This window comes from Procambarus clarkii, chromosome 2 (assembly GCF_040958095.1).
Source record: "Procambarus clarkii isolate CNS0578487 chromosome 2, FALCON_Pclarkii_2.0, whole genome shotgun sequence".
NCBI classification, from domain to species: Eukaryota; Metazoa; Arthropoda; class Malacostraca; order Decapoda; family Cambaridae; genus Procambarus; species Procambarus clarkii.
This window is the reverse complement of record NC_091151.1, coordinates 38,584,771-38,610,328: the sequence shown is the minus strand read 5'-3', so window position 1 is coordinate 38,610,328 and position 25,558 is coordinate 38,584,771. Positions and strand designations below refer to the sequence as shown.

At 48.8% G+C, this 25,558-nt stretch overlaps 1 protein-coding gene across 1 annotated transcript in view; it reads left to right on the top strand.

The window, feature by feature from the left end:
* Positions 1-1,658: 1,658 nt before the first annotated feature.
* Positions 1,659-25,558, top strand: part of TTLL15 (tubulin tyrosine ligase-like 15) — a 71,815-nt gene continuing 47,915 nt past the window's right edge. Inside the window, exons 1-2 of the mRNA XM_069324560.1 lie at positions 1,659-1,861; positions 20,161-20,325. The gene's annotated coding sequence lies outside the window, so the exon portion shown is untranslated. The remainder of the gene's footprint in view (positions 1,862-20,160; positions 20,326-25,558) is intronic.

Here is a 25,558-nt window from a genome sequence, read left to right as displayed (position 1 = left end):
TAAGATAATTATCAGCAGAAAGCACTAATCTTGAACCAAACAATAACATTGTGCAGGTGTTAACTCTCACCCTCATGGGTGCTATGTTACCATGTCTTAAAGTATTTACGTTTATTTATTCATATATTTCCCATCAGTACTAGTCACTGTTGACAGAAAACGTTGTAATGTCAGTGGTCAATACATGATGGTAAGCTTAAGTATCTTTAACCCTTTGTATCGTTTGATATAACAAAAAAACTTACGTCTAGGTCTTTATTTGCAAATGAAATGCATAAGATTTTGTTATCATTGGTGCACGGATTACTTGAAATACAGTAATATCAAACTGTATAATTCTCCGGTGCGCCCACGCTTGGGTTATTGTTTATAGTGATGGAGACCACATCTTGAGGAAGCCATAGCTGCTCTGGAGAAAGATCAACACTGGACACCAGAAATCATTCGACAACTAAGACGATTGTCATACCAGGAACGGTTGAGGGCCACAGGGCTAACAACGCTGCAAGCCAGACAGAACAGAGCGGATCTCATCGAAACATGAGGTCTGATAAAGACCTTTTGTGCCCCTCTGCAATGCTTTTTGCGCTACCGCTCACAGGATAAGTATGGGGTGCACAATAAACTAGCCGCTTGTGGCGGCAACAATCAAAAATCATCGAAAATTGTCACATACTGAACACTCTGGAGGATGCTGATCCAGACAATGTCTCCAAAAGGTCAGCTGTAACACAAACAAGGAGCAACGGCTTTAAGTTCAACAATCCACAATGTGGGACTGAAACAGATGCCTTTTCACCCGCAGGAACCGCCTACCCGCCGAAGCAGTAAATGCCAAAAACTCTCAAATTTTAAAATCAAGCTCGAAGATTTTCGAGATTGATTTCTGAAGGGGGTGGCACGGGCATGAGTAGCCCCTAAGGTAAATTCAGTGTTTGAGAAAATTATATATATATATATATATATATATATATATATATATATATATATATATATATATATATATATATATATATATTAGTATATTTTGGTAGCAGTCTTTCCTGTAGACATATATTATTAAATATGACCGAAAAATTCGTTTTTTCGGTCATATTTAATAATATATATATATATATATATATATATATATATATATATATATATATATATATATATATATATATATATATATATATATATATATATATATATATATATATATATATATATATATATATATATATATATATATATAATGTGTGTGTGTGTAATAGTATCGTCACCAGTAACCTCATTAATAACAATTCTCTCCCCATTAAGGGAATGTGGGCCGTGTATTCATTCATTATCCCTGCAGTACCTGGCTGGCCGCTGCTCCTAGTCCCGCGCTGCGTCACTAGAACAACCTTTACAACAATGTGCTTTAAGGCTTTTTTTACCCTGGCATTTTTTCTTCCTCATTAATGCTCACGGTGTTGATATTTCTCCACGTCCAGCCGTAAGACAAGCCTCATTAGTTTTTATATAACGATTTAAGAAGTTATTAGTACTTAATGATTATAAAATTAGCGTACATAAGATGATATAGTTTGATGTTTCTTGATTTTTTTTTGTTATGAATCACTTTCGACTTTCTCCAGTTACGAACGCAGCGAAGAATTGTTGTGCGGTACGACAAGTGCAGTGTTGTGGGTGGGAGGAGGCGGCAGCGCCATGCGAGTGACGGTCGTGTGAGTGTCTCTGGCGGGTGTCGGCCCCTCAATTCGTTTCCCTCATGTGATAACCAGCTCGCATTGTTCGTATATTCCCCAAATCCTGCAACATGTGACCGTAGATGTTGCTAAGGATCCTTGCTACACCAGCCCTTCATACCCCCGAGGTGAGTGAAATCAATATTGATGGGGAACAACATTTCCTTTGTATAATTTATATGCTTCATTTTTAGCGAACGCTTTTTTTTAAATGGCGTGACAACATGAGGTATTTTAAAGATGGCGACAATAATGGCGGAGTTTATACGAGGTATATTTAAATACCAAGTGGGGGGAGGGTAGGTTTTAGTGAATATAGGGCAAAGAATGTGGTTCCCAGCAAACTGGTTAGACAGCCTTGTGTCTCTCTGGGCTCCACCACCCTCCTCCCCCCTACCGGGTCCTGACACCCCCCCTAGCGGGTCCTGACACCCCCTACCGGGTCCTGACACCCCCCTACCGGGTCCTGACACCCCCCTAGCGGGTCCTGACACCCCCTACCGGGTCCTGACACCCCCCTAGCGGGTCCTGACACCCCCTACCGGGTCCTGACACCCCCCTACCGGGTCCTGACACCCCCCTACCGGGTCCTGACACCCCCCTAGCGGGTCCTGACACCCCCCTAGCGGGTCCTGACACCCCCCTAGCGGGTCCTGACACCCCCCTAGCGGGTCCTGACACCCCCCTAGCGGGTCCTGACACCCCCCTAGCGGGTCCTGACACCCCCCTAGCGGGTCCTGACACCCCCCTAGCGGGTCCTGACACCCCCCTAGCGGGTCCTGACACCCCCCTAGCGGGTCCTGACACCCCCCTAGCGGGTCCTGACACCCCCCTAGCGGGTCCTGACACCCCCCTAGCGGGTCCTGACACCCCCCTAGCGGGTCCTGACACCCCCCTAGCGGGTCCTGACACCCCCCTAGCGGGTCCTGACACCCCCCTAGCGGGTCCTGACACCCCCCTAGCGGGTCCTGACACCCCCCTAGCGGGTCCTGACACCCCCCTAGCGGGTCCTGACACCCCCCTAGCGGGTCCTGACACCCCCCTAGCGGGTCCTGACACCCCCCTAGCGGGTCCTGACACCCCCCTAGCGGGTCCTGACACCCCCCTAGCGGGTCCTGACACCCCCCTAGCGGGTCCTGACACCCCCCTAGCGGGTCCTGACACCCCCCTAGCGGGTCCTGACACCCCCCTAGCGGGTCCTGACACCCCCCTAGCGGGTCCTGACACCCCCCTAGCGGGTCCTGACACCCCCCTAGCGGGTCCTGACACCCCCCTAGCGGGTCCTGACACCCCCCTAGCGGGTCCTGACACCCCCCTAGCGGGTCCTGACACCCCCCTAGCGGGTCCTGACACCCCCCTAGCGGGTCCTGACACCCCCCTAGCGGGTCCTGACACCCCCCTAGCGGGTCCTGACACCCCCCTAGCGGGTCCTGACACCCCCCTAGCGGGTCCTGACACCCCCCTAGCGGGTCCTGACACCCCCCTAGCGGGTCCTGACACCCCCCTAGCGGGTCCTGACACCCCCCTAGCGGGTCCTGACACCCCCCTAGCGGGTCCTGACACCCCCCTAGCGGGTCCTGACACCCCCCTAGCGGGTCCTGACACCCCCCTAGCGGGTCCTGACACCCCCCTAGCGGGTCCTGACACCCCCCTAGCGGGTCCTGACACCCCCCTAGCGGGTCCTGACACCCCCCTAGCGGGTCCTGACACCCCCCCTAGCGGGTCCTGACACCCCCCCTAGCGGGTCCTGACACCCCCCCTAGCGGGTCCTGACACCCCCCCTAGCGGGTCCTGACACCCCCCTAGCGGGTCCTGACACCCCCCTAGCGGGTCCTGACACCCCCCTAGCGGGTCCTGACACCCCCCTAGCGGGTCCTGACACCCCCCTAGCGGGTCCTGACACCCCCCTAGCGGGTCCTGACACCCCCCTAGCGGGTCCTGACACCCCCCTAGCGGGTCCTGACACCCCCCTAGCGGGTCCTGACACCCCCCTAGCGGGTCCTGACACCCCCCTAGCGGGTCCTGACACCCCCCTAGCGGGTCCTGACACCCCCCTAGCGGGTCCTGACACCCCCCTAGCGGGTCCTGACACCCCCCTAGCGGGTCCTGACACCCCCCTAGCGGGTCCTGACACCCCCCTAGCGGGTCCTGACACCCCCCTAGCGGGTCCTGACACCCCCCTAGCGGGTCCTGACACCCCCCTAGCGGGTCCTGACACCCCCCTAGCGGGTCCTGACACCCCCCTAGCGGGTCCTGACACCCCCCTAGCGGGTCCTGACACCCCCCTAGCGGGTCCTGACACCCCCCTAGCGGGTCCTGACACCCCCCTAGCGGGTCCTGACACCCCCCCTAGCGGGTCCTGACACCCCCCCTAGCGGGTCCTGACACCCCCCTAGCGGGTCCTGACACCCCCCTAGCGGGTCCTGACACCCCCCTAGCGGGTCCTGACACCCCCCTAGCGGGTCCTGACACCCCCCTAGCGGGTCCTGACACCCCCCTAGCGGGTCCTGACACCCCCCTAGCGGGTCCTGACACCCCCCTAGCGGGTCCTGACACCCCCCTAGCGGGTCCTGACACCCCCCTAGCGGGTCCTGACACCCCCCTAGCGGGTCCTGACACCCCCCTAGCGGGTCCTGACACCCCCCTAGCGGGTCCTGACACCCCCCTAGCGGGTCCTGACACCCCCCTAGCGGGTCCTGACACCCCCCTAGCGGGTCCTGACACCCCCCTAGCGGGTCCTGACACCCCCCCTAGCGGGTCCTGACACCCCCCCTAGCGGGTCCTGACACCCCCCCCTAGCGGGTCCTGACACCCCCCTACCGGCACCCTGACACCCCCCTACCGGCACCCTGACACCCCCCTAGCGGGTCCTGACACCCCCCTAGCGGGTCCTGACACCCCCCTACCGGGTCCTGACACCCCCCTACCGGGTCCTGACACCCCCCTACCGGGTCCTGACACCCCCCTACCGGCACCCTGACACCCCCCTACCGGCACCCTGACACCCCCCTACCGGCACCCTGACACCCCCCTACCGGCACCCTGACACCCCCCTACCGGCACCCTGACACCCCCCTACCGGCACCCTGACACCCCCCTACCGGCACCCTGACACCCGCCTACCGGCACCCTGACACCCGCCTACCGGCACCCTGACACCCGCCTACCGGCACCCTGACACCCGCCTACCGGCACCCTGACACCCGCCTACCGGCACCCTGACACCCGCCTACCGGCACCCTGACACCCGCCTACCGGCACCCTGACACCCGCCTACCGGCACCCTGACACCCGCCTACCGGCACCCTGACACCCCCCTACCGGCACCCTGACACCCCCCTACCGGCACCCTGACACCCCCCTACCGGCACCCTGACACCCCCCTACCGGCACCCTGACACCCCCCTACCGGCACCCTGACACCCCCCTACCGGCACCCTGACACCCCCCTACCGGCACCCTGACACCCCCCTACCGGCACCCTGACACCCCCCTACCGGCACCCTGACACCCCCCTACCGGCACCCTGACACCCCCCTACCGGCACCCTGACACCCCCCTACCGGCACCCTGACACCCCCCTACCGGCACCCTGACACCCCCCTACCGGCACCCTGACACCCCCCTACCGGCACCCTGACACCCCCCTACCGGCACCCTGACACCCCCCTACCGGCACCCTGACACCCCCCTACCGGCACCCTGACACCCCCCTACCGGCACCCTGACACCCCCCTACCGGCACCCTGACACCCCCCTACCGGCACCCTGACACCCCCTACCGGCACCCTGACACCCCCCTACCGGCACCCTGACACCCCCCTACCGGCACCCTGACACCCCCCTACCGGCACCCTGACACCCCCCTACCGGCACCCTGACACCCCCCTACCGGCACCCTGACACCCCCTACCGGCACCCTGACACCCCCCTACCGGCACCCTGACACCCCCCTACCGGCACCCTGACACCCCCCTACCGGCACCCTGACACCCCCCTACCGGCACCCTGACACCCCCCTACCGGCACCCTGACACCCCCCTACCGGCACCCTGACACCCCCCTACCGGCACCCTGCCACCCCCCTACCGGGTCCTGACACCCCCCTACCGGGTCCTGACACCCCCCTACCGGGTCCTGACACCCCCCTACCGGGTCCTGACACCCCCCTACCGGGTCCTGACACCCCCCTACCGGGTCCTGACACCCCCCTACCGGGTCCTGACACCCCCCTACCGGGTCCTGACACCCCCCTACCGGGTCCTGACACCCCCCTACCGGGTCCTGACACCCCCCTACCGGGTCCTGACACCCCCCTACCGGGTCCTGACACTCCCTACCGGGTCCTGACACTCCCTACCAGGCCCAGACACCACCCCCTCCTAACACCAGGCCCAGACACCACCCCCTCCTAACACCAGGCCCAGACACCACCCCCTCCTAACACCAGGCCCAGACACCACCCCCTCCTAACACCAGGCCCAGACACCACCCCCTCCTAACACCAGGCCCAGACACCACCCCCTCCTAACACCAGGCCCAGACACCCCCCCTAACACCAGGCCCGAGTCTTAACACCACGAGGCCGCTGGTGTTGAAGATGGCGGCGCTCGCTGGCTGGAATTACTCACTTCCTGGTGTTAAAGTCTGGAGGACCTGCTGACAACCTTTGGAACTGCCTATGAAAATTTAGAAAATGAAAGCCTTGGAAATCCAAAACACAGGTGTTGGCAACACACAAACTACACCTGATTGCAGTGCAACAGCTGACAGTTGAGCAACAACCCGCTGAAGGCACCATGAAATCAGGTGTTGTCCCTTCCTGGAGAGGTGTTGCATGCCTCAGCAACCGCGAAGGGCGGGTGAATATGGCGCGCGGGAACCCTTCGTCCAGGTCCGCCAGGCAGACCAACAGTGTCTCATCCCTAGAGATGCGGCCATCTGGTCCTGATGGGCGACCGAGCCTTCTTCCTCTGGGTTCGACTCTCCCCGTGCAGGAGCCCGTTGGAAATTGGTGGGCTTGACGAGCTAAAGGTCAGCTGAATGGTGGGTTAGTGCGGTTGTACGGACCTCGTTATTACGGGCACTAGAGGGAGTACTTATCCCAGGATGTCCAGGAACACTGTGAAGTGTACACACAGACGGTTGGAACAAGTTAGGTGAGAAGGTGGTGGAGGCCAAGACCGTCAGTAGTTTCAAAGCGATATATGACAAAGAGTGCTGGGAAGACGGGACACCACGAGCGTAGCTCTCATCCTGTAACTACACTTAGGTAATTACACTGGTAAACTCTCACACGTCATGGCTACATATACCGTAAATACAAGAGACACATGATTAGCATAAATGGAGGAAAGTCAGAGTAAATGACTAACACAATTTCGATGCAACCAAAAAATGCTACAAACCCAAAGTGGTCAAGCCGCTTTCGTTTTATCCCCCGCTTCCCATCCCCCCCTCCCACCTTCACCCGTCCCACCTTTACCCCCGTCCCTCTCTCTGTCCCATGTCCAACCTTTATTCCTGGTGGCCCACCTGCCCGGACCCCTTCCCATACCTACGGTCAAGACCATTCACATTCAATAGTTGGATGTGGAGTGTTTCCTGGCTCCGTCCTAGAGCCTCTCTTCACTATATACCTAAAAATATAATTTATTCACATAGACGAAGAGAGGAGGGAGGGAGGGAGGGACTTATCAGGGGAAGCGCCAAGCCATTAGGACTATTTAGCATTTGGAAGGGATCACCATATGAATTAGGGATGGGACGGGGGTAAGGAATGGTGCCAAACCACATGGACAGTGGACACAGATGAAGAGTAATTAGTAAATTCACCGATGACAGTAACAGGACGGGTGACGGGTTGACACATACACCAACACTGCAGGGATGACGTAAATTAAAAATATATTGCAACTTGGCAGATACAGTAGCCAAGTGTATCTTAGCTCTTGGTAAGATCTAAGCTGAGGGAAACGAAGAGAGACTGAGCAGATATGCCCTAAATAACCACATTTATCTGAGAGCCACCATTTTTGTAGTGACCACGACAGGGACAGGAAGCTAGCGGCTTGTCAAACGTGCCTCCATTTTTACCTGAGAATTTTGTTTACAATAGCTTTACAATCCCATGGGTGAAAAACCTATCTCCTATTTTCTATCCTACGTTGTGGCTTGTTGAGCTTGAAGCTGTTGCTCCTTGTTTGTGTTACATGTGACCTTTTAAAGTAGGGGGTCTGGGTTAATATCCTCCAACTTGTTCAGTATGTTAAAAGTTGCTACCAGATCCGCCCTGTCATGTCTGGTTTATAATGTTATTCCTGTGGCCCCCAACCGTTGCTGCATGACAGTCAACTTGTTATTGGGGGGAATTATTGCATTGTACTTTCTCCAAAGCAGATGTCTCTTTCTAAGGACGAGGTCTCCATGCTTGGATACAGATACTAACTCACAAGTCGAGCCTGGCCTCGGGCCGGGCTTGGGGAGTAGAAGAACTCCCAGAACCCCATCAACCAGGTATCAACCAGGTATCAACCAGTCCAAATGGGGGCCCAGAGATTTCTCCAGTTGAATAACCACTTTCTTTTTCTTGAAGTCAGAGGTTCGTTTGACTATTCCTAGGGTTTGGTTGACCTTTTTTTTGTTGTTACTGCAGCTCCCACTTGTGCAACTTTCAGTGGCTTACCTGTTTGAGCAGACTCAGGGAGTTGGACTCCCCAAGTCTGTCCTGGTGGCTTCTGAAATTGAAATTGAAATAAGTTTATTGAGGTAAAATACACACAAAGGGATGCGGTAGCTCAAGCTATTCTCAACCCGTTCAGTACATCGTGTTAATACATACATAGACACACATCACAAGCAATAAACGTATTACCGAACATTCTGAGAGATAAACATATACATTTTCCTCCTTTCCTTGGTGGCTTCTGGTCGTAGGACCCTTTTCTTTATGGGTCTGCTACATGGTCGTGTTGAATGGGTAGTTATGCACTGTCTTGCATTTGTCAGTATTAAAAAGGCTTTACCTGTCTTGCGACCATATGTGGAGTTCATGTAGATCACACACACAGAGAGCACACTAACGTGATGCATCAAATGAACAAATCCACAAGAGCCGTGACTAGGATCCTCGTCACGGCCCTTGTGGATTTGTTCATGTAGATCTCTTCCTACTTTACCATAGATCTTAGTGTCATCTGGAACTTTGATAATGTGGTTTATAATTTTGTCATCTATGTCATTGATGTATATGACAAAATGGTTGGCTCCATGATGGCGCCTTGAAGTACCCCACTCACCACGTTCCCCCAGTCACACCCATTAGAGCCACCCTTTGTTTTCTTTGTTTTAAACATTGTTTTAACTATTCTAGTACTTTACTATTAATTAAAATTAAAAATGTTAAAAGAATCTTGGAGTCATAATTATTAGAAATCTAAAATAAAAAATATATAGATGTTTAAAATAAAGACAAAAGGGAACCAAGATTCATGTTAAGTAACACTGACAGTAAAACTCTCATGTTATCCTACACCGATTGTTTTCTCTTGTCAAGTTAAGCCTAAAAATGTCTCTCCGTGGAAACAGTGAGGACACAATCCTGAACATAGGCCTAATATAACCTATATTATAGGTTATATTAGGCCTAATATAACCTATATTAGGGGTGGGGGGGAGAGACAGACTGTCCCGGGCACCGCCGGATACTCCTCCACACCTAGTTGTGCTTATGGGGGTTGAGCTTCGGCTCTTTGGCGTTCGATCCCCGACCGTCCAAGTGGTTGAGCACCATTCTTTCCCCCCGTCCCATCCCAAATCTTTATCCGGACCCCTTCCCAGTGCTATATAGTCGTACTGGCTTAGCGCTTTCCCCTGATGATTCCTTCCCTCTTTGGTCCCGCCTCTCAACCGTCAATCAACAGGTGTGTGTGTGTGTGTGTGTGTGTGTGTGTGTGTGTGTGTGTGTGTGTGTGTGTGTGTGTGTGTGTGTGTGTGTGTGTGTGTGTGTGTACAGTTACATATTGTGACAAGAACTAGCCTGAACCTAGTGACAATGTAACATAATATTCTTGGGCAGGAGATCCTAGCACCACTGAGCTAGGCTACAGTCATCGCTTGGCCGCTCAAGGTCAGATCCTTGAGCTGAGAGGCTCTTACGGATCTCTCACAGTTTGTCGTTCTGTACGCTCACTGTTCTTAGTATGCTTGTTATATAAGGTTATCCAGCATGATGTAAATAACATTTGATTTAGTCGTAATTCAAAATAAACTGTTTGTAGAGGCAATATGAATGATTTCTTATTTTTACATAAATTTTTTATTCAAATTACCTGCTTCTAATTTTAGAACGATTTAATTTTGTCTAGGGAGGGAGGGAGGGAATATCAAGGGAAAGCGCCAAGTCAATTCGACTATATAGCACTTGGAAGGGGTCAGGATAAGGATTTGGGATGGAACGGGGGGAAGGGGGTATTAGCTAACAGTAGGAATAGTTATTTAAACAGTGCGTACAAGATTTCGAGACCATAGTGGAGCACCGCTCCTGTGCCAGGTAAGTCCACTACTGGCTCACCATAGCCCATGCTACTTGCCCCGCTCCTGTGGCAGGGGGTAAGTTACGGGCTCACCATAGCCAGTGCTACTTGGAACTTGTTCCGAGTAGCTGAATCTATAACAACAACAACATGCAGGATTTTGCGGCAGTGATGTCCGTTATGGGGAGGCGGAGTGTGGCGCAGTTTAGGGCGGTGTGGCGTGCTGCAATTTGTTGCCGTGTGGTGCAGTGTTGTGGTACAGTGTACCTGAGCGTGGTACCGTGTGGTGCAGTGTTGTGGTACAGTGTACCTGAGCGTGGTACCGTGTGGTGCAGTGTTGTGGTACAGTGTACCTGAGCGTGGTACCGTGTGGTGCAGTGTTGTGGTACAGTGTACCTGAGCGTGGTACCGTGTGGTGCAGTGTTGTGGTACAGTGTACCTGAGCGTGGTACCGTGTGGTGCAGTGTTGTGGTACAGTGTACCTGAGCGTGGTACCGTGTGGTGCAGTGTTGTGGTACAGTGTACCTGAGCGTGGTACCGTGTGGTGTAATGCCCTTTGGTACAATGTAATATTGTGACGTGCAGCGCTGTGCAATATTATGCAATGCGATACTGTGCACCGAGGTACAATGCGGACCATTGTGGTGCGGTCCGGTGCGGGCGAGGCGGTACACGGTGAGCTGCCACTCACCGGCCAAATTGTCAGAGTGGGACGCGTGTAAATGAGTGTTTAGTGCGTGTCAGCTATAGTGGCCCGCCTCCCCCGCCCCAGTATTGACCCGGGAGCCCAGGTTGGGTCATCATGTCTCTCGTCACGCCACCTAAATACCCCAGTAATGACCCACCAAGCACGGTGAGTGTATTCTCCATTAAAAAAAAAAAATGCCGATTCACTCTATTTTTTCCGTTCAGTCTTTTTTTTCGTAAATGTGTATAATAATATATATACACATAAATGTGTATTTATTTTGTAAATGTGTATTAATGTTCACAAAGGATTTTTGGTAAATATTAAGGGGGGGGGGATCGAATTATCTTTATACAAATGTTATTTAGTATAGCTGATATATGTAAAACGATAGCACGAAGATATTTGTATAAGGAATCCGAACACAACTTAATGATTTCTAAACATTTTGAAATTTAAAAACGCCATTTACTGTTACGTAACTGAGGGGGGGGGGGGGTGTTATACAGGTACTGTGTACGATAATCACCGCTGGTGAGCGGTAGCTTCCGCTAGTCTGCATCTTGAGGTTATCTTGAGATGATTTCGGGGCTTTAGTGTCCCCGCGGCCCGGTCCTCGACCAGGCCTCCACCCCCAGGAAGCAGCCCGTGACAGCTGACTAACTCCCAGGTACCTATTTACTGCTAGGTAACAGGGGCATTCAGGGTGAAAGAAACTTTGACCATTTGTTTCTGCCTCGTGCGGGAATCGAACCCGCGCCACAGAATTACGAGTCCTGCGCGCTATCCACCAGGCTACGAGGCCCCCTCGTAGCTCAGTCTCAGAGCCCAGAGTGCATTAGCTCAGAGTCTGCCGGCCTGCAGTAGTTCAGTCTGTCAGCCCACGCCACTTTTACAGGACGGTAGAGCGACGGTCTCCCTTCATGCAGGTCGGCGTTCAATCTCCGACCGTCCAAGTGGTTGGGTACCATTCCTTCCCCCCCCCCCCGTCTCATCTCAAATCCTTATCCCGGTCCCTTCCAAGTGCTATATAGTCGTAATGGCATGGCGCTTTCCTCTGTTAATTCCCTCCCCCCCCTCTGTCAGCCCACGGCAATTTTCGCGAGCTGTTATGATTTTTAGTACATCTGTTTTTGGCCCTAGGGAGGTTTATACGTCAAAATGCGACGTTCTATTGGAGAAGGGAGTCACTAGCCGGTCCCGACAAGCCTTGGTGTTGACAGCGTCCGGGTGGCCTGCCTCAATGATTTATTAATTATTATTATTATTGCACAGAGAAATCACATTAACGTGATGTCTTTATTATTATTATTGGCATTTTAGAATCATTTACAGGCACTTCCGAACAGACATGGCCAGATTTCCTTTTTAGTATATTGGTATTCCGTGGATTGTATGGTAGTTTTAAATGGGGGAAAAAATCGTTAAATTTCCGTTATGAGCTTAGATGCCAAGTGCTTTTAGGAACGTGGAGGCGTGTGGTCGGCCGGCTCGGTTGTCGTCCGAGGCTTGAAAAGAGCTCTTGGGGCATAACCAACCCGCCTTCAAACACCTACAAAGGAGCCTTTCACGCCACCAATTCATTGAACTATGGAGCCATATCGTTGCTTGTGAGGAGTTCTCGTTTTGTGCGAGTGTCGGCGGCCTGGGTGTACGATAACTTTTGAGTCGAGACACGAGTGGTGGCGGCCGTATGAATTATATTTACTTATTTATTTACTCATTTATTTAAAAACACATGACATATAATAACAATGGGTCAGAAAATGTTGGTGTGAGTTTTACAGTGTTGCAAAGTCAGTCCAAGTCGGGTGAAGGTGGCGGGGAGGGGGGGGGGGGGTGGCGGCGGGGGGCACCTGGTCCAACAGGTGTCTCCTGAGACGCGGGTCTTAGACAATTTCTGCTTTCACTTCTCTCAAGCATCCTGAGCTAGCTGGTGCTTGTGTTTAAAGACCGGCCAAAGAATGACTATTATGGGCTACTAAACTCAGCATTTTACCTCATGCAGTGTGTATATATACTGTATATATATATATATATATATATATATATATATATATATATATATATATATATATATATATATATATATATATTATACATTTATAACGCAGTACACAGTCGTTGGATGAATATATATATATATATATATATATATATATATATATATATATATATATATATATATGTCGTACCTAGTAGCCAGAACACACTTCTCGGCCTACTATGCAAGGCCCGATTTGCCTAATAACCCAAGTTTTCCTGAATTAATATATTTTCTCTAATTTTTTTCTTATGAAATGATAAAGCTACCCATTTCATTATGTATGATGCTATTTTTTTTTTATTGGAGTTAAAATTAACGTAGATATATGACCGAACCTAACCAACACTACCTAACCTAACCTATCTTTATAGGTTAGGTTAGGTATCCGAAAAAGGTAGGTTAGGTTAGGTTAGGTAGGTTAGGTTGTCGAAAAACAATTAATTCATGAAAACTTGGCTTATTAGGCAAATCGGGCCTTGAATAGCAGGCTGAGAAGTGCGTTCTGGCTACTAGGTACGACATTATATATATATATATATATATATATATATATATATATATATATATATATATATATATATATATATATATATATAATATATATATATATATATTATAATAATAATAATAATAATAATATACACGCGCGCGCATACATAGAGCAACACCAGAAGTTATGTTAGGATTTAGGATAACTGGATTTAGTTATAGAGACAACAAGCGCACATTCAATGATTTTAGCAACGAGTGAAGCCAGTAGAGCTTGCAGTCTAGTATGGGTATTTGCAACAGTGCATATGCCATCAGCGTGATGTTTGTCACGCACGTCAAACTTCGGCTTGAAATAATCCAGTCTGGCGTATCACTCACGCTAGGCTTACGATTGCCGAATCTTTTCACGACAAACATGTATCCAGCAAAACCATATTGACGTTAAGAGGCGTAATTTAATAACGTTATTTACATTACAGAATATTTACGTTTATGTGTGTTGGTGTGTTATCAGGGAGATGGTGTATGGGGGTTACGGTAGTGTGTGTTAATGACCCCATTAACGGGCGCGAGGTGTCAAGAGTGCTGCTCGCGGGGGTCCAGCAGCTGGCCCTTGTAACCACCTCCGCAGGTGGTGGCGCGCTGCGGTTAGTTTACGATGTGATTGCTGGTTGTTTGATAGTTGTTGCGGTGTCTAACGCTGTTATATCGATTTTATTGCGTGGGAATAAGGCTGGAAGGGGGCAGGGGGGACCATTAGGAGAAAGCGCCAAGCCATTACGACTATGTAGCGCTGGGAAGGGGCCAGTACTCACCTAATTGTACTCACCTAATTGTGCTTGCGGGGGTTGAGCTTTGGCTCTTTGGTCCCGCCTCTCAACTGTCAATCAACTGGTGTACAGATTCCTGAGCCTACTGGGCTCTATCATATCTACATTTGAAACTGTGTATGGAGTCAGCCTCCACCACATCACTTCCTAGTGCATTCCATTTATTAACTACTCTGACGCTGAAAAAATTCTTTCTAACGTCTCTGTATATAGTATTAGTATATACAGTATATACAGTATAAGTATTTGGGGATGGGACGGTGGGGGAAGGAATGGCGCCCAACCACTTGGATGGTCGGGGGATTAAACGCCGACCTGCATAAAGCTAGACCGTCGCTCTACCGTCCAGCCCAAGTGGTTGCCTGGAAGTAACATTTGAGTGCAGGTGGCTTGTGTCACTGTACAAAAACCAGTGTTTGCCGCACCTTCGGGCAACACTGGAATACTGCCAGAGCAATACACGATGGAATGTCTCAAGTGTGATGGGCGCCGAGAAGAGCTAGCGGGACCACCAACACCTTCAAATGTGTATGACATTATATATAATGATATATATATATATAATCATTATATATGTATATATATATATATATATATATATATATATATATATATATATATATATATATATAATATATATATATATATAATGTGGCATGTATATATAGCCTAGAGTCTTTCCACCGGCTGATTGATGAATCGTTAAGAAACAGGAGCTGGTATATCTTGAGATGATTTCGGGGCTTAGCGTCACCGCGGCCCAGTTCTCGACCAGGCCTCTGTTGAGAGGCCTTACACATCTGGAAGCAGCCCGTAGCAGCTGTCTAACTCCCATTTACCTCATTACTGCTAGGTAACAGAGGCATCAGGGTGAAAGAAACTCTCCCATTTGTTTCCGGCTCCACCGGGGATCGAACCCGGAACCTCAGGACTACGAATCCGAAGCGCTGTTCACTCAGCTGTCAGGCCACCTTCTCTGGTAAAAGAGAATTTGGTTTAATCTTTGCTATAATTACAAAAAAATAATACAAATAAAAATTCCATTGCGACTGGAGGTCTTGATTTGACTTGATCCAAGTTCTCTTGTAATGGGGAGGGAACGGCAGGAAGCATCGTACGAGTGAGGAGACTTGACGTACCCGTAGGGAGGAGAAAGTTATGTAGTAGATATTCTGTACGAGTAGTGTACAACCATATGCTCACTCACAACAACTGCTAATACGCTCTACTTTCTCAAATGTAATTTGGATGAAATTATGTGTACGTGATTTTATGATTTACTAGGTGATTTTACCGTTGTTTGTACCGTCGTGTGTGTTAACTGTCGCATATGTTTACCGGAGTGCAAGTCTTTGTAATGGTCAGATATTTTGTGGGTGTTTTTTTATTTACCTAAGTTTTCTCGTGGTGTAACTGTTGTTGCGAGGACATTGACTCCTCTTGTGCTCAGTCATAACTTCCTGTAAAACTGTAACCTGACTCAGCTTCCGCTGTTTAATTTACTAAGTAGTCTGCATCCATAAATTGTTGTACATTTATAACTGCCATTGATGATATATATATATATCATCAATGGTCTGGTAGCTGAGTGGACAGCTCGTAATTCTGTGGCCCGGGTTCGATTCCCGGACCAGGCAGAAACAAATGGGCAAAGTTTCCCTCACCCTGATGCCCCTGGTACCTAGCAGTAAATAGGTACCTGGGAGTTAGTCAGCTGTTACGGAGCTGCTTCCTGTGTGTGTGTGTATGGGGGGGGGGGGAGGTAGTTGGTAACAGTTGAGAGGCGGGCCGAAAGAGCAGAGCTCAACCCCCGCAAGCATAACTAGATGAATACACACACACACACACACACACACACATATATATATATATATATATATATATATATATATATATATATATATATATATATATATATATATATATATAATATACGTAGTAAATGGAATGCATTAGGCAGTGATGTAGTGGAGGCTGACTCCATACACAGTTTCAAACGTAGATATGATTGAGCTCGACAAGTTCAGGAATCTGTACACCAGTAGATTGACGGTTGAGAGGCGGGACCAAAGAGCCGAAGCTCAACCCCCACACACAGAGGGATAAGGGTTCATTGCTGAGTGGATAGCGCTCAGAGATCTTTTATACATACATTGGGGTCTTTCCTTCACTTTCATTATGTCCATTTCGCGAGCCGCTGCCATTCTCTGGTACGATAGTTTTTGGTCTTAGAATATACGTCAAAATGTGACGCACATGCGCGCGCGTTCGACCTTTCTCTCATTATCACAGTTAAAGTAGCTAGAAAAGCTAAAAAAAAACAAAACTATTTTCATTGTTTATTTTTTTATTTTCCTTTTATTCCATGTACTTACCCGCTATTTTCATAATTAACTTTCACTACATCCGGGACTTGAGTTAATTCTATTCTGCTTTCATTTTACTGCTCTATTTGTGCACTGCATTTTCCGCAGTTGTAGGTTTTTATCGTCTCCGTGATTTGTCTCGCTATTTGTTGTGTTTTGTTGTTCCATTGTCCACTCTCTCTCTCTCAAGACGCGGGACACTTCCTCCTTCCCATGTATTACCGTGGCGCTCACTGGCCCTTGGTGTTGTGACTCCGGGGGGGGGGGGGGGGGCACACGCAGCTAGATGGTGCTTTGTCTATTATGGCCTAGCCATGTTTGAAAGCCAGCTATGTGGCTGTTGGTGCCACATGACTAATATATATATATATATATATATATATATATATATATATATATATATATATATATATATATATATATATATATATATATCCATAGACACAAATACATATACATATCAATAATCTTTTTATATCACAAGTGATTCATTCAACAAGAGGCTCACAACAGTCACTATACAAGGCACTTTACATGTATGATGAGTCAAACAGTTACTAGTCTTGCTCCACACCCACCCAACTGGGCGGCAGCTTTACAGTCATGTGCTCCACACCCACCCAACTGGGCGGCAGCTTTACAGTCATGTGCAGGCTGCACCTACAGTATACAAATCTTGGATACTTGGTAAAGATTCCTGGCAGTACATCATTATGAATGAAGTACTTACACATTTCTTGGACTCCATTGATAGTGCTGTCTCTGAATTCCACGATTTCATCACATTCCTTATGCTCATTACAACCAACGTACGTGTTAAATTATTTATTACAACACAATATACATTAATATGCACCCTCTGTACTCATTACACTCCTATACTGATTACGTCAAATTTTTCTTATGATATTCTGTTATCATTACGACCCCTTGTGCATGTTCCACTCCTTGATCTGTTTGGCGTATGGATGTGTCGATAGAACCTTCACGTGGAACAATGTGGCGGCCACACCACCAGGTGGAACAATGAGGCGGCCACACCGCCAGGTGGAACAATGAGGCGGCCACACCGCCAGGTGGAACAATGAGGCGGCCACACCGCCAGGTGGAACAATGAGGCGGCCACACCGCCAGGTGGAACAATGTGGCGGCCACACCGCCAGGTGGAACAATGTGGCGGCCACACCGCCAGGTGGAACAATGTGGCGGCCACACCGCCAGGTGGAACAATGTGTCGGCCACACCGCCAGGTGGAACAATGTGTCGGCCACACCGCCAGGTGGAACAATGTGTCGGCCACACCGCCAGGTGGAACAATGTGTCGGCCACACCACCAGGTGGAACAATGAGGCGGCCACACCGCCAGGTGGAACAATGTGGCGGCCACACCGCCAGGTGGAACAATGTGGCGGCCACACCGCCAGGTGGAACAATGAGGCGGCCACACCGCCAGGTGGAACAATGAGGCGGCCACACCGCCAGGTGGAACAATGAGGCGGCCACACCGCCAGGTGGAACAATGAGGCACACAGCCCCTGCCACAAAGACAAGCCTGGTCTCAGATCAGTGGCTCACGCCTGGCCAGACTCCCCAAAACAAAGGCCAGCTCGTATGACTGAGTGGAAAGTTAGGTAAATAAATGCTGGAACTGGTGAAAGATTTTAAGGTTGATGTGTTAGATATACGTGAGACGGAGCCTAAATAAAGAATGGAATGAAATAAATATTACAAAAAGAAAGATGAAACAAAATGAGATTATATGATAACGCAGTTTTCAATGACTTACACAATGCGAAAAGGATTCCTCCACTTTGCAGTGACAGTCGGCACAATTGTCCGCAAAGATTCCTGGAGCTCTATAGATTGAATCCCTTTGTCCACGTGAGCCAATCCCAGCTCCCGGGGTGAATTGCTGGCTCCTCTCTGATTGGCTCTTGCACATAAGCCCCTAAACCATCCTAATTCTAAGCTAATAAAAGTGTCAATCCTACAGGATATTGTTCTAGATGTTACAAGAGCTGTTAGTTCGACTTTAAGAGTGGTAATAAGCACTAAGGCGCAATAGGCTAAACACCGTGTACTCATTACACAACACTCTTGTACCCACGAAGTACTTTGTGTTCGTTAAGTACCCAGTACTCACTAGTCGCACCGCACCCGACGTACCCATTGGACCTCCTGTGTCATGTAACCCCTGTACTTATTGAACTTCCTTTACCTATTGAGTCCCTTGTACTCCTGTACTTATAGTTCCCATGTACTCCTGCTGTGGGAACCGACCTGTGAGATTTATATTTATTTAATTTATATGAATATATATAGAATTTATATTTACATTAATTTATATACTTCGATAGCAATTTGTATAATGATAAGTGGACTGTATTTCTGCAATAATCTCATAATCTCACAAATCGATCCTCTACACATTAGGGGGGGTTTATATTAATTGAATATATATGCAGCCAATCAAACTACAGTATTAACTACACATAATTAAACATTGAAGAGGTTCCTTATCTTATAGTACAGCAGGCTTTAGTCCACCAGGTATAACTAGGGTGTAGACACCACATTTTCCCTCTTTGAGGTAGCTTCCATCACCCTGGTAACTGATGCACAAAGCATGCTTCCTCGTCTTGACCTGTCAAAAGGGCGCTAACTGTGAAGCCAGAATCCTATATATGACAAGTATATCAGAGAAACACTGTACATGGAACAATGAAGACCTGGGCTAATTACCTTTAGTTTGAGGCTATATCGTGCTCTAACCGGGTCATCCTATATAATGACATTAATGGCCATAAATGAAAGATAAACGGGTTTCGGAAAGAACACTTAACTTGAATTTGTTGACAGCGTGTGATAATGGTACACCTTTGGTTTCCATAACACTTCGTCCAAGTAAAATTAACAGGAGCCGTATTTGCTCCCGTGTGCCTCTGGTCTAATATAAACAATGGCCGCCCCTCCCTCACCCTGACGCCTGGCTTACATTGTCCAGATGACAGAAAGTGATAGAAGGGTCACATTTACTCTACTTTAATATTGATAATTAAGTTAATTTATATGAGATGTTTTTATGATGGTAAAGTCCAAAGACTAATGTATTTAAGAATAATTCCCATCATAATAGGTGGTGAATTATAATAGTATGTGGTAATGATATCCCGTTTTCTATAGACGGTAAATTCCACCTACAAGCTACATTGTCTATGGGTTAACTTGTGTATACAATGGCAGCAATATTATCTGCCTGTATGTAATATTAAATGGTGTCGGATTTTCCGACACCTGCACCACATGTGTACATGGCATCGCATGTAACATGTTTTTGGAATACAGCTTTAAATAAATTAACTTAATTACTTGTTGCCAAAATAGATTATGTAAAACTATTTACCATATATGAATATGTATTTTTATTATATTGCGAATACTCCTTTTGTTCTCTCTCTCTTTCTCTCCAGGGCCTAGTACCTGCGGCCAGATGTGTCTCCTCTCCACCCCGGCCCTCCACACCAGCCACCAGCATCCACCTCTATCCACGCCAGCCACTTCCATCCACACCACAGCATCAGGCGTCGCCCAAGGGACCAGCCTAGTCCCGTGGCAGTGACTGGACTAACCATAAGGTAATTGTCCACAGCGATTTTGTCCTCCGTGGACTAGCGTGTGGAGCTTGTGAAGATAGTTTGTCGTGCTTGTGCCCTCTAACAGCCTATGGGAACACCTGGATAAGGGGCGGCGTGTTTACAACACACCGGCAAGGGGCGGCGTGTTTACAACACCACCGGCAAGGGGCGGCATGTTTACAACACCACCGGCAAGGGGCGGCGTGTTTACAACACCACCGGCAAGAGGCGGCGTCTTTACAACACCACCGGCAAGGGGCGTCGTGTTTACAACACCACCGGCAAGGGGCGTCGTGTTTACAACACCACCGGCAAGGGGCGTCGTGTTTACAACACCACCGGCAAGGGGCGTCGTTTTATGCCGTGTGCGGTCCTGCAGTTTCCAATTGACTCCGGTCAGAGCTTTCCCGCCCGGCTCAAGTTGCTTGAAACATGCACTCCGGCCAGGAATCTGGCTATGACGCAGTGACCTGGTCACTGCCAGGTCTTGTTAACGACGCAATTAGCGAACTGTTAACGATGCAGTGACCTGGTAATGACCTGTTAACGATGCAGTGACCTGGTAATGACCTGATAACGACGCAGTAACCTCACAATGATTCTCACCGACCTATAGTGATTCACGCAGATCTGGTAATAACTCCCATCGACCTGGTAAGGATTTGCACCCAATTAGTTCATGTCGAACTGGCAATGATTCCCATCGACCTGGGAGAACACCTCGAGGTTTTGTCCTGTTCTTCGGCAACATCGTTCCCAGACAATAGGCCCTCTCTTGACACGTTATTTTGTCATTGTTTAGAATCGTAAAAAGTAGTTACATACGCTCTTAAAGCAGAAATACTATTGAAATTGGACGGCAGTTACCAGTCAGTCGGAGGATTCGAACACTAGGCACTGCCAAGCACACGTCTAGGACCACTTCATCACATGGTCAATAGCAATGCAACTTGGGATTCAATTGAATCCTCTTAAGAAGCCTGAAGCTTCCACTAAAGCCCAGTCTGGGTTTCACACATTGCCCCCTCCATGCACTTTAGCTGTGGTTCAGGATCGAGTTCCACCTCCAACGCTGCTCTTCAAATGCACAAAGAAATCACACTAACGTGGTCTTAAGGCGTGTGTTTGAGAGTACTCAGCGCGTAACTTCGAATCCTCCTGTTGCCTCATTTTGTAACCATTTATTTTCGGTTACCTTCGTCCTGTTGTCGCCACACAGCAATATATAGAACTTCGACTTCCTTAACGAATATTTCCTGGAAGCCAATGAATAGCACAATAGACGTGTTAGCGTTGGAGAGTTTTGAAGAGAAGGAAATTAGTATGTCGAGCCCAAAAGCTTGGACCAATAAAGTGTTGAGAACCTCCTGAATAAAAATCTGCCCCTATACCATGCGTTGTACATGTCAGTATGTTTTATTATTATAAGCTGAAACTCACTCACTCACACACACACCTCAGGGAGCCGGTGGCCGAGCGGACAGCACACTGGCACGGGATCCTGTGGTCCCGGGTTCGATTCCGGGCGCCGGCGAGAAACGATGGGCAGAGTTTCTTTCACCCGATGCCCCTGTTACCTAGCAGTAAATAGGTATCTGGGAGTTAGTCAGCTGTCACAGGCTGCTTCCTGGGGTGTGTGTGGTGTGGGAAAAAAAATAGTAGTAGTAGAAACAGTTGAGAGGCGGGCCGAAAGAGCAGAGCTCATCCCCCGCAAGCACAACTTGGTGAACACACACACACACACACACACACACACACACACACACACACACACACACACACCCACACACCCACACACACACATATGACCAAAGAGCCAGAGCTCAACCCCCGCAAGCACAAGTAGGTGAGTACACGAGCGTAAGTCTCGTGCTGTAACTACACTAATGGTAATTAGATAACACACTACACACCGAACACATGATACTCACACTCGCCCCGTTACAAAACCGGGGGAGGATTGACTGGGAACCATTCCATAACTCTTCGCCCATATTCACGCAGAAGTAATTGGTTACCTGGTAGTAAAACCAATTAGCGGGTCGTATTCCAGGGAAAACTAGTAGGGTGAGGCTTAACATGGGCTATGGGAAGGGAAAGCTCTCAGCCCAACCTGTCCTCTTTCAAAGAACGTCGCATTTCGTTCGTATGCGTTACTAAGGCCACACTTATATCACAGAAACAAGGTTATCGCGAATAACCGAATTCAATTACGGGCTCACCATAGCCCGTGCTACATGGACACTTCGTTCTGAGTAGTTAAATCTGAAAACAACAACATACTAAGGCCAAAAATTGTTGTAATTGAAAACGGAAGCCGCTCGCCGAAGTGACGTACTGTCCCGTTTTCTGTTTTAGGTCCTCTGGTAGGTTAGGAGAGGACACTTTACACTGGTTGTTTTATTGACGCTGGAAAACCTTAGGAGGACGGGCTGCTCAGCCACCTAATGAGTCGTTTACTCGTGTACTCACCTGTATAAAAGAGAGAGTATGAGGCAGGGAGGCAGGCGGGCGCCAGGTGTGTGTGTGTGGGGGGAGGGGGGGGGAGAGCAGCAAGGTGAAGCTAGAATGACTGGTTGGTGGATATGGTCGAGGCCGCGTCCTCATCCTTTTACAGGTAGGACACCTGGAACGGTAAAGGTGGAGAGGTGTTGGGGCCGTCTCGCTAGTGTGGGGTGTACGTGAGTTGTGGGCGGGTGTATAAGCGAGTTGTGGGCGGGTGTATAAGTGAGTTGTGGGCGGGTGTACAAGTGAGTTGTGGGCGGGTGTATAAGCGAGTTGTGGGCGGGTGTAAAGCGAGTTGTGGGCGGGTGTAAAGCGAGTTGTGGGCGGGTGTAAAGCGAGTTCTGGGCGGGTGTATAAGCGAGTTGTGGGCGGGTGTACAAGTGAGTTGTGGGCGGGTGTACAAGTGAGTTGTGGGCGGGTGTACAAGTGAGTTGTGGGCGGGTGTACAAGTGAGTTGTGGGCGGGTGTACAAGTGAGTTGTGGGCGGGTGTACAAGTGAGTTGTGGGCGGGTGTACAAGTGAGTTGTGGGCGGGTGTACAAGTGAGTTGTGGGCGGGTGTACAAGTGAGTTGTGGGCGGGTGTACAAGTGAGTTGTGGGCGGGTGTACAAGAATGTGTTGTGGCCAGTAACTAGACTAGTCCGTCCTCCTAAGGTTTCCCAGCGTCAAGAAAACGGTCAATTTAAAGTGCCCTCTCCTAACCTGCCAGAGAACCCAAAACAGTAAACGGGACAATACGTCACTTTCGCCAGCCGCTTCAATTTTCTAGTACAATTTTTTGGCTTTATGGAACGCATACGAGCGAAAAGCGACGCATTTTTGTAGGCCAGGTTGCAATGACAGGAGAAAGGGTAGGGGAGGCCTTTTTTTGGGGGGGGGGGGGGCTGAATTGAAAGTTGATAAGCAGCATTAATGAGGCTCATTAGAAAATAACACAAGAATTAAGGAAACTGCAGAAGGCCTATTGGCCTATGTGGCAGTTCCTATTTATATTCAACCAAACTTATTCATATGTATGTCTAACTAGCTCTCAATCAAGTGATTCCACGTCGTTGGTGTGTGGATTGTGGATTAGGGTTGAATGCTTGATAATGGTCTAATCGACGGCAAGGCTCCTTCCTTTTCCTGCCTGCTCTACCCAGTGCCTATATCGATGACTGTGAATGGGTGAGACAATGTGAGTAGTGAGTGAGAATGTGTGTGTGTATGTGTACGTACTCGTCTATTCGTGCCTGCGTCTAGATATGCTTGCAGGATCGAGCTAAGCTCCTAGACCCACCTTCTGTAGGTCTTAGACTTAGACAAATGACTCATTTATCACTTTTTTCATATTTACATTTAAAATTGTGAATTGGATTAGATTCGTCGACTTCAACGTCTAATCTATTCAACTTATTGACAGCTCTAACACTGAATTTTATTTTCTGCTGTCTCTTGTGACTCATTTGTGTCTAGTTTCCATCCATATGACCCCCTGTTTGCTGTTCCTAGCTCTAGGCAATTCTGTTGTCTCTGTCAATTTCCCTTAGAATCTTGTATGTTATCATGATGTCCCTCCTATCTCTTCTTTCCTCCAGTTCTCTGGGTCTTTCCTCATAGCTCAATCCCTTCAGCCCAGGAACGAGTCTCGTTGTATATCTTTGGACCTTTATCCTAGTTCTTTTTCAGGTAAAGGTATATAGGGCCCCTTTTCCAAGTTATTGAAGGATACATGGGCGTCGGCCATTAGGCTACAGTGGGCTTCTGGCATCAGTTATATTAATTAATACCCAACCTACACATCTGAAAATGAAAAACCAACGGCGTTTCGGTCCGTCCTGGACCATTATCAGGTCGTGTAATTCTGGCATCAGATTTAGGGTTATGTCTACTCCCAGATATGTGTGTAATTACCTGGGTGTAGTTGAAGGATGAGCGCTGTGCTCGTGGTGTCCCGTCTTCCCAGCAGACGGGACACTGTGTGTGTGTGTGTTTACTAATTGTGTTTTTACGGGGGTTGAGCTTTGCTCTTTCGGCCCGCCTCTCAACTGTCAATCAACTGTTTACTAACTACTTTTTTTTTTTTTTTTTTTTTTTTTTTTTTTTTTTTTTTTTCCACACCACACACACACACACACACACACACACACCCAAGGAAGCAGCCCGTGACAGCTGACTAACTCCCAGGTACCTATTTACTGCTAGGTAACAGGGGCATTCAGGGTGAAAGAAACTTTGCCCATTTGTTTTTGCCTCGTGCGGGAATCGAACCCGCGCCACAGAATTACGAATCCTGCGCGCTATCCACCAGGCTACGAGGCCCCTTTATCCACCAGGCTACGAGGCCCCTTTATCCACCAGGCTACGAGGCCTGTGTGTGTGTGTGTGTGTGTGTGTGTGTGTGTGTGTGTGTGTGTGTGTGTGTGTGTGTGTGTGTGTGTGTGTGCTCGCTTGCTCGCTCGCTTTAATACATGTACACAGGTGTTAAGTACGGGCTCGCGCACTAGCTTAACAGGTGTGCATGTGTACATGTAATTGAATATTTACATGATCAGATGATCGTACTTAAAACAAATGATAGTGCACATAGTATAATCTAACGCACGTAGATTATAATTATGTGAAATGTTGACTATTGGACACCCCCTTGCCTACCTTGCATTGATTCCGGATGTCAATGCCCCTGCGGTCCGGTCTCTGACCAGGCCTCCTGTTGGTATCCTTTGGAGGTGCTTATCTAGTTCTCTTGA